This window comes from Coenobita brevimanus, unplaced genomic scaffold, assembly GCF_032717465.1.
Source record: "Coenobita brevimanus isolate Jiangsu-jjx unplaced genomic scaffold, ASM3271746v2 jjx.HiC_scaffold_1479, whole genome shotgun sequence".
In the NCBI taxonomy this organism is placed as follows: domain Eukaryota; kingdom Metazoa; phylum Arthropoda; class Malacostraca; order Decapoda; family Coenobitidae; genus Coenobita; species Coenobita brevimanus.
Window position 1 is genome coordinate 8,175 of NW_027642319.1, and position 9,808 is coordinate 17,982.

The 9,808-nt window shown below is 43.7% G+C and overlaps 1 pseudogene; it reads right to left on the bottom strand.

Annotated features, from left to right (window-relative positions):
• Positions 1–2,783: 2,783 nt before the first annotated feature.
• On the bottom strand, positions 2,784–3,324 carry LOC145389600 (uncharacterized; annotated as a pseudogene).
• Positions 3,325–9,808: the final 6,484 nt, after the last annotated feature.

Genomic DNA, 9,808 nt, shown 5'->3' on the forward strand with positions numbered 1-9,808 from the left:
GGCTGGTTAAAATACAGTAAGGAGGGGAGGACAGAACCAGCACGCCCCCGTCTTTTTTAACCTAGGATAACGGTCCGATTGCATTCGAAGATGTTAACTTCCGGTTACAGCTTTCACGTAAAGAAGTATGTCTCGCATCACTCATTTGGGAATTGACTACTTTAGAGCTTATCGTATCTCACAAGGATTACACAGCGAAAGGGAAAATTTGAGTAGTATCGATAATGATCACATCACTTAATATCAAGTCTTCGTAATGATGTTCGGATGCTATGTTGTCAGTTAGCTCAGTGTGGGAATGTACAAGGAACGTTCGAGGTTAACTATACATGGAGTATTATGGACTGCTTCTCCCTTTCTGGCACTCTCTCAGTTAACATTTCCATCACTAAAGTGAGTTGAGACAGAAAGATATCTTTGAATTTATTCAATTGAGAGGCTATGAAGACTTTGCCAATTTAAATGTTCGCCAAACTCCGCAACCAGCGTGTTTTATGGAGGGGGGGGTGTATGGAAAGGAGGGAGTGTGGTCGGCTGATGTAATACTTAATGCGAATTACGTAATACATAGATGTTCACTTCTGACTTATCTCTACGATGCAAAAATCACTCGTATATTATACTTATAGTACACTTATACTAGATTATAATTATCCACACTTATACTAAATTGTTCTTAATTACTAAATTATAACAATCTTACATCTAAGGTATACTTAACCTAACTTACTGGCACTACACGGGTCCTTCCTCCGGGAAACAAATTTTCACCATAGGAGTCTTTTCAACACAAGCACGTTCCAAGGATGCGTGTGTGGATGGGACAGACTTAACGACTTGACTTCGAGTCCCCTTTCAAACACACCCTTACCTTGACACTCTCCCACGATAAGTGGCACCTATCGGTCCACATAATACACCGCGTACCCCAGGGGGTCGCTACACGTCACTAATGAATTTACTACACGCACAAAATAATATATCCAGTGGAGAAGAGACACCCCAGTTAACCTCCTGCCTGAGTAATGGCATAGTCACCCAGTTGGGTGGACTCGTACTCTCATTGCCAAGATCGTCCCAGGGGCGCTTCCCATTCACGCTCGCTGTCACGCAGTCTCACTCACACTTCTTCCATTCGATACTTTCGTTTCCAGCCTTCCACCTAGTGACTGACGAGTGCTTGACAGGTCCTGAAGTCCCGACCACATTCTAGGCCCTGTCAACTCATGTGAGGGGTAGACACACCCTGCCTCCTCGAAGTAGAGCTCTCGTACTATCTCCACTGAACTGGGCTAAGCCCTTCTCAACCTCTTTCTCTCCTCCTGAAACTATAGCTCTTCGCAGTCAAAACACATGTAGCCGTTATTTGTGCTGAACTGGCTCTATATGTCATTAATATTAGCCACTTGCACCCTAATTTTATGTACACTCGGATACCATAGTTTCTAGCCCACCCCGGGCTGACAATTGTCGAGACCAGTACCGTTACTGAACGGCGGCCCACAGTGATGGTTCATGGGGGTTGAGAGAGGGCAACAAAGCCGCGAATATAGTCTGAAGCATTTGAGGGATTCAAATTCAACTCACGATCGAGTGTCCCCTCTCTCTCTCTCTCTCTCTCTCTGATTGCACTTTATACTATATACTTTATTTTGTTTTCATATCACCTTATAACTCATGTTATTTACATTATTACATGATATTCTATATTTTTTCAATATTATATCAAATACTATCTCATTCATTAATAGACTGTATTCTCTCATAATGTAAACATAATTCATGTCAATAAAATTCCATTTGTGTGTGTTTTGTATATCTATTATACGTTTACCACAATAAATAGTATTATTTACAATAAATTTCCTGCTACCTCAGATATTTTACTCGTCACAAGCCAAAATAATATAACAATTATAGCTGACACTCAACAGCGTCTTCGGGAAATGCATATGCAAATGAAAAGTAAAAATAAAGATCTGACTGCATGAAGACAACTATACTAATGTCATCTACTAATGATTGCATGTATAGATATTGAAAGAATACACAAATACCACATTCCAAACCCAACAAACTATTCATTTTATGAATTCCTCAATGCATTCAAAATAGGCTCATTTTTACGTCTAAAATTATATATCTTCTTGAAGGCTGCAAAATTATGTATAGCCTACATTATTTTAGGCTTGGCCAAAGTAATACATTTTCAGTTCTAATTATACTTAGTCTTCTGCTTGCAACTCGAGCATGTTCACCTTTTTAGTAATGCGTCCAACCCCCGACAGCATCTATTACCTCCTGTAGTCTGCTCTGTAAGGAGTCTACTAAACTACTACACACGTTTGGCCGGTTCCTCAATCCCTCCCATACTTCCGTTGCTTTCCTCTCTACTTCTCTTTTGGTTTTCATTTCAACATGCCACTCCTGAACCATATATGCCCACAAATTTTCTAGTGGATTACAGTCCGCCCCTTTAGGCAGCCAATCCAACAAAATTATCTCTGGATGAGAAGCAAACCACCTCCTTGCTACCCTGCATGTGTGGATGGGAGAGAGGTCTTGCACCATATAAATGGGTTGAGGGTGGTGAATGGCATACGCCCGCACCGAAGGGAGGAAGGAGGTTTCGAGAATATTGATATACTGCTTTCCATCCAAATGACCCTCAATGGTTGTTAGCTCTCCTACACCCCCCCACCACATCCACCCATTGAGGGATACTGATACACGTCCGCTTCTCGATGTTTCATGGATATTACGGGTTGCATATCGTGTTTTTCTTAAACGCCAACACTGCCGGCCAAGAGCTGAGACATATGAAAAAGTCTTTTCGTCAGTGAAAATCACAGACCTCCAAAAGTCAATTCCATTATTTAAGTAAGCCTGCGCAAATCTTAGTCAAGCTTCTCTGTGAACGTCACTTAACGTCTCTTTGCGTGCAGGAATGAAACAATTAAGGCCGGCTTCCTTCAATCGCCGCCTCACAGTGACAGGATGACAGCGTAGCCCCACATTCCATGTGATATGAACTGCCGTTGTTAGAGGCTGTCTTTCTGCTTCCCTCCGTATTGCATCGTCTTCATCAGGTGTTGTGACACGAGGCTGTCCGGATCTGGGCCTTGTCAACACGTGACCCTCCTCCTCGTATCTCCTCACCCATAGCCGAACAGTATCTCTGGACATGCCCAGTAGGCGACTTATCTCTCTTATCCCCTTACCAACTTCGTGATAAGCAATAATCTTAGAGCGACGTGTTATCACTTCAGGTCGGTTAGCTCTGGTTCGTGGTGGTCGCAAGCTACGTCGTGGCTGCTGTTCCATAACTAGAATGGCAAATATACATTTAAATTCAGGGCTACTTCATTTTCTGCATTACGTCACACCTAACACGTAGAAACAGGAAATTGAACAATATTGACACAACAATACAGGAATATATCTTTGTTACTCCACTGTTGTGGATATACGGAAGTTGGTGGATGTTAAAAGGGAATAGGTATGCATTAGAGAAATAATTCATAATCACATACTTAATGGCATACATCAAAACTACGTGTAACGTATACGATCAAAGTTGTAAGCATACAAACATAATCTCCATAATTATTGTGCAGCGTTAAATCAAATTAAAGGATGTTTTTCATACTTACTGTCAGTGAGGCTTCAGTAGTCAGAATGATACAGAGGTAACGCAGCAGCCACCAGTACTACAGCTCGGTTCAGGTGGGTTGGGACAGGATTCGAGAACCTCAAATGTTTCACAATCATTTGTGACTATGAGTTGCCCACTCCCACCACCACGCTGAATCATCACTGTGGGCCGCCGTTCAGGAAGGGTACTGGTCTTAACCACTGCCAGAGATGGGCGGGCTAGAAACTATGGTATCCGAGTGTACATAGTGCTAATTTCAGGATATTTATCATTTACGTGTCCTTGCTGGCCAATTTCACTCTCCCCAAGCTACACCAAGACTGCTCCCGACCACGCTTGGGTGGGATACGAAGACGGTCTTGGTTTCGATAACAAACCCTTGGGCTGGCTTCGTATCACTTTGGCCGACAAAAACGGTGCAGCTTGGTTACACCGAAGATGGCTTCGAATCCGATCCGTCAGCTTGGACGACAAAAACGGAGCTTTTGTATGGCAATATTCTATAGGGTGCCATGCGTTGCTAGCTGATTGATTTCGTGCCATTTCTGACAGCGGAATTTTTGGAAGCAGGAAATCATATATGATACAGCCGTAGTCAGAGCCATTTGGACTCAAGTACCATATATGATACAGCCGAAATTTTTTTAATATGAGATGCGAATATCCTGCATGTTGCTCTAATGTAAAGCGTATTGTGTTTACCAGTAATCTTATAGAATTTGCAGCAAGATATATTTCTTACCTGTTAAATGTAATGTCATCGCTATTTGATGAATTCCTGTGCTCATTTTTGCATCCGTAGAGCTGCACAGTGGACCAAAGCACTGTATTTTCCAGAATCATCGACTGATTTCAAAAGGCGCGGTGTCAGGAAGAGTGGTTAAATATGGAGGCAGCGGACCAAAAAACCACGTGGCGCAATCCATGAGATAGCCTCTCCACTCAAACTAGGGTTGAGGTGAGGGGGTGGGCAGTTGGGAGCAATCCTCGGGGCCCGGGTCCGAGAGGGGGGGTCGCGTCCTCCAAGATAATGTAGAGAGAAAGGAAATTATAACGTATTACTCTCCACAGAGACATTTGATTTCTTAAGAAAATATACACAGTATAAAAGGAAGTTGGAAAAGTTACATCTAAACACATTAACACAAGGCTATACTGTACCCATGTACTGTATCATGGGTACAGTACAGAGTCGTGTATTACTGAAGGCGCCAATAGATATAAAGAACCTCTAACCCTCCGTCTTCTTTTAACCTCATACAGACTTACCAGTCACTCAGGAATTATATTTATTCTATATGTCTATCTATTGGCAGACGCCTCAATGACGTAAAGGGTGGCCACAGACAAATCACCTCCATGTCACCCTGTCCCTTGCCATTTCGTTGCCCCCCCGTACCCCCCGAGCTCACAGCCCCCTCTCTCAAGTTCACCTCTCCACACAAGTCCTCCAACTCAACCACGGTCTCCCACGCGCTGGCCCCCCTCCAGACCCCTTACATATATTTTCCTTGTTAGTCTCTCGCTTACCATCTTCTTCACGTGGCCAAGTCACCTCAGTGTATTTCTCTTAAAGCTTTCTATCACATCCACATCCACACCACAACGCTCCTTCACTTCCTCATTTGTCAGTCTGTCTCTTCATGTAACTCCACATGCTCCTAACAAAATAACTCATTTCCACTGCTCTCACTGTTGACTTGTGTCCGTCCAACAAGGTCAAGCTTTGCTTCCATACGTTAGAGATGGTAATGCAATACTATCATGCAGCATCTTTTTTATTTCCATGTTCATTACTGTTCCCTATCACTGCTTTCAATGAACCAGCATCCTTTCTTCCCTGCCATACCTTTCAGGCACTTCATTCTCCAAACTTCCACCCTTACTCATTACCCTACCCATATCCCTGACCGCCTTGGAGAGAGCTCCAACATACTTGACCTCTTCTTTACAACTAATCCTTCTGCTTACGCTGTTAATCTTTCCTCTCCATTGGGCTCCTATGATCACAGCCTTATTACCTTAACCTGTCCTATTGCTCCGGTATGACCTGCAGACCCTCCAAAAAAACGTCGACTGTGGCACTTTGGGGCTGCGGAGTGGGAGGCCCTCAGGCAGTGCATCTTTGATTTTCCCTGGAATGATTATTGCTTCCATGGCCGGGAGCCATCTGAGTGTGCCTTGCGCCTTATGGAGGTTATTCTCTCGGGCATGGAAGCATACATTCCTTTCTCATATCCTTTGACTAATGCAAGAAAGCCTTGGTTTAGTCACTCTGGTTCTAATGCTGTCCGCAACAAGGAAAGAGCCGATAAAAGGTACCAGAGCCGACCCATCCCTGAATCACATCTTTTATGTTTCTGCCCGGAATCGTGCTAAGTCTGTTCTTCGCTCTGCTAAAAGTAATTTCATCCGTACTAAATGCACTCAACTCTCCAACTCGAATTCTTCCTGCTCCTTCTGGCACCTTGCCAAAAACCTTTCTAACAACTTTACCTCATCATCCTTTCCTCCTCTTTTCTACTCTGATGGCTCTGTAGCTATTTCTTCTACTGATAAAGCAGATCTCTTCACTCAGACTTTCCCCTCCAATTCCAGTGCTGTTCCTCCATCACATCCTTCCTCTAACTTCCTCATGGCTGACATTAAAATTTCTTCAGCTGATGCTTTTTCTGCCATCACTGGCCTCAATACTAACAAGGCATATGGGTCTGATGGAGTCCCAACTGTTGTCCTCAAGAACTGTGCTTCTGTGCCTACACCCTGCCTAAGTAAACTCTTTCGTCTTTGGCTTGTAGCATTCCTTCTTGCTGGAAGTTTGCTCTCATTCAGCCAGTCTCAAAGAAGGGTGACCATTCCCAACCCTCTAACTATCGTCCAAAAGCTTTAACATCCTATGTCTCAAAATTTTTAGAGTCTATTCTTAAGAAAAAAATTTAAAGCATTTTTCCTATCACAACCTTCTTTCTGATCGTCAGTATGGGTTCCGTCAGGGACGGTCCACTGGCGATATTCTCGTCTACCTTTCAGACTCCTGGTCATCCTCCTTTCGGGACTGTGGCGAAAGCTTTGCCATGGCACTTGACATCTCAATGGTTTTCGATTGAGTCTGGCATAAATCTTTATTTTCCAAACTGCCCTCTTACGGTTTCTATCCTTCTATCTGTGCCTTCGTCTACAGCCTCCTTTCTTGGTCATTCTATAGCCGCTGTTGTAGACGGCCATCGTTCTTCACCTAGATCTATCAACAGTGGTGTTTCTCAGGGTTCTGTCCTATCACCAGCTCTCTTCCTTTTATTCATAAATGGTCTTCTAAGCTGTACATCTAACCCTATCCACTCGTACACTGATGATTCCACCCTTCACCTTTTCCATTCGGTTCCTGCAACGTCCATCCCAGCAGTTACTTTAACAAACAAGGGATGAGGCTATGGCACACCTAATGTCTGACTTGGCTCGTATTTCTGACTAGGATAAAAATAATCTTGTTGTTTTTAATGCGCCGAAGACTCAGTTTTTGCACCTATCAACCCGACAGTATCTTCCACAGTTACACAGTACCCACTAATGTTTAATAATATTCAGCTTAATCCTGCATCATCCTTGAACATGCTTGGGGTTTCATTTACTCGGGACTTATCTTGGAAAGATCTTATTACATTTGTAAAATCTGCTTCCAAGAGATTAGGTTTGCTAAGCCGACTCCATTCCTTCTTTACCCCTGCACAGTTGTTGACTTAATACACGAGTTTTATTCGCCCCTGTGTAGAGTACAACTCTCATGTGTGGGGAGGCTCCCCACATACAGCTCTTCTCAACAGGGTGGAGTCAAAGGCTTTTCGTCTCATTAACTCTCCTCCTCTTACTGGCTTCCTTCAACCTTTGTCTTTTTGCTGCACTGTTGCCTCTTTATCTCTTTTCTATCGCTACTTCCATGGTCACTGCTCCTCTGAACTGTCTGCTTGCATTCCTCCACCTCTACAACGGGATCGTAGCACCCGTCTAGCAGCAAACTCTCATCCCTTTTCTGTCCAATTCTCTAATGCATGAGTTAACCGTTACCCCCAGTCCTTTATTTATGCAACAGTTCAGCTCTGGAACTGTCTCCCTCTGTATGTATTTCCTGCTTCCTATGATCTCCAGTCTTTCAAACGCAGTGTGTCCAGGCATCTCGAAATGATCGGATCTTGAATTTGGCTCTCTCTTGTATTTTCTTTTTCTCTTGGAAGGAACAATTTTGCGGGCTCACGGCCTCTGGTTCCTTCTTCCTCACACAAAAAAATGTATATATTTTCGGCAGGGGTTCCCTAATCACTCACCTGCTCTCTTACTCACGCGCTTTAGGATTGCTTTCACTTCCCGCACTTGGGCACTCAGTTCTTCTATTTCATTCTTCGTTTCCTCCATACCCATATTACTGGCCGGGCCTTCAGGAATGGAGGGGGTGGAACATACGAGTATGCCGGCTTTTACCCTGTTATTACTATCTTTCACCAGTACTGCATTGACTTTAGGGATCTGTCTCTCTTCCAGTAACTGTCGTTCATGTTCCATACGGTCAAGGAATTTGCCCAATGGGTACTCATCATCTAGAAATCCCTCCAACTTCTCGTGTGAAGCAGAAGGTAAGTCATACCACAGCTTCTTCTTTATCCGTTTATCTCGATTAGGAAATTTCTCATTAGGGAACATTGACTCGACTACTGCATGTTGACAAATAAAGCTATGGGTGTTCTCCTCATCATAGCTCATAGACTCCAACTTCTCCCACGCTCGATCGACACTGACTTGTATTGCAAACTCTGTCCTGAGGAGATGTTTAAGTGTTAGCCAGGAATCTGCTCGATGGTTTCTTTGATGGTTGTGTATAAATATGGCTAACTCCAAACCGACCCTACTCTTAGCGATTTGCATGCGGGTGGAATCGTTTGGGTCACATTTTTCCACTAGTTCGAAGAACATTTCTATTCTGGCCATTGCATCGAGTCCTTGCAACTGGTGGAGTTCCAGGGTTGGAATATCCCGGGGCTTAGTGTGAACCCTCTCCTTCAATCTCGTGAACGAGTGAGGGGTTGAATGTGATGGTTGAAAAGATTTGGCAAGGGGTAGTGGGGGCTTCATCTCTTCTAGCTCTCTCGCTGTTCTATCCCTCACTGATCGCTCATCCGCCCTTTCCTCGGACTTAGGTCTACAACTGGCAGTGCCATGGCTACTCATAATGAAAAGAGGAAGGGGATCCACCCTCGACAATAATGGGGGGGGGTAATCAGCGTTTCTCTACAACTCGTTACACGAGAGAATCTTTCGTCACTTATAGCTTATGCCCATTCGCTTTCAGTCTCCGTGTCCTGTCTCGCTGCATGTCCCCTAATTACATTCAACAATTTATGCTCCACCCTGCTTCATCCTTCATCCGTCCAGTGTATCTCACCGGCCAGAGTTTTCACATAATACGCTGTGTTAAAATGAAACTTGGTTCCTCATCGTACGTTTTATTTTGTTGTTGACAGCATTCTGAACTGTTCTGTAGTTGGTGGTGGAAATCGGGAAATCTCCCGAGTAAAACCTAGGTTCTATCAGGCAAGTGCAAACCACGGCCTCACAGTTACTCTCTATAGCTTTTACTGCCTGCTTGATGTCATTCACTACTCTACCGGGAGTTGTATTCTGATCGATACCGTTGCCCCCTAACCAGAGTATACATAGATCATGTTTCCATTCCAGCACCCTGTTCATACGATGACATGAGGAAAATGTTTTTGCCCTCGCTCCAGGGGCTCGATATACTCTTAGTTCTACACCCGAGATCTCCAACGATTGAGTAATCTGGCTATGGCCTACTAGAGATGCTTTTAGCATGTTACCTGGGACTGTTAACCATATACGATAAGGCGGGCCTCTAGTGCACTTTGTTTACGGAGAATATTTATTATCCCATCGCTTTAGCCACCAGTGTATTGCTAAGAATTTTTAAGATATATACCACCAGTGTATTGTCCTCGTATTTTTAATGAATAACTCACCGCTGACCCCAATGTATTGTTATAGAATTTTAATTATATCTCACTGTTCTGACACCAGAGTAATGTTACGATGAGTCTGATCCCACAGCAACTTTGATGTCACTACAATCTCTCCTCTTACAACAAAATC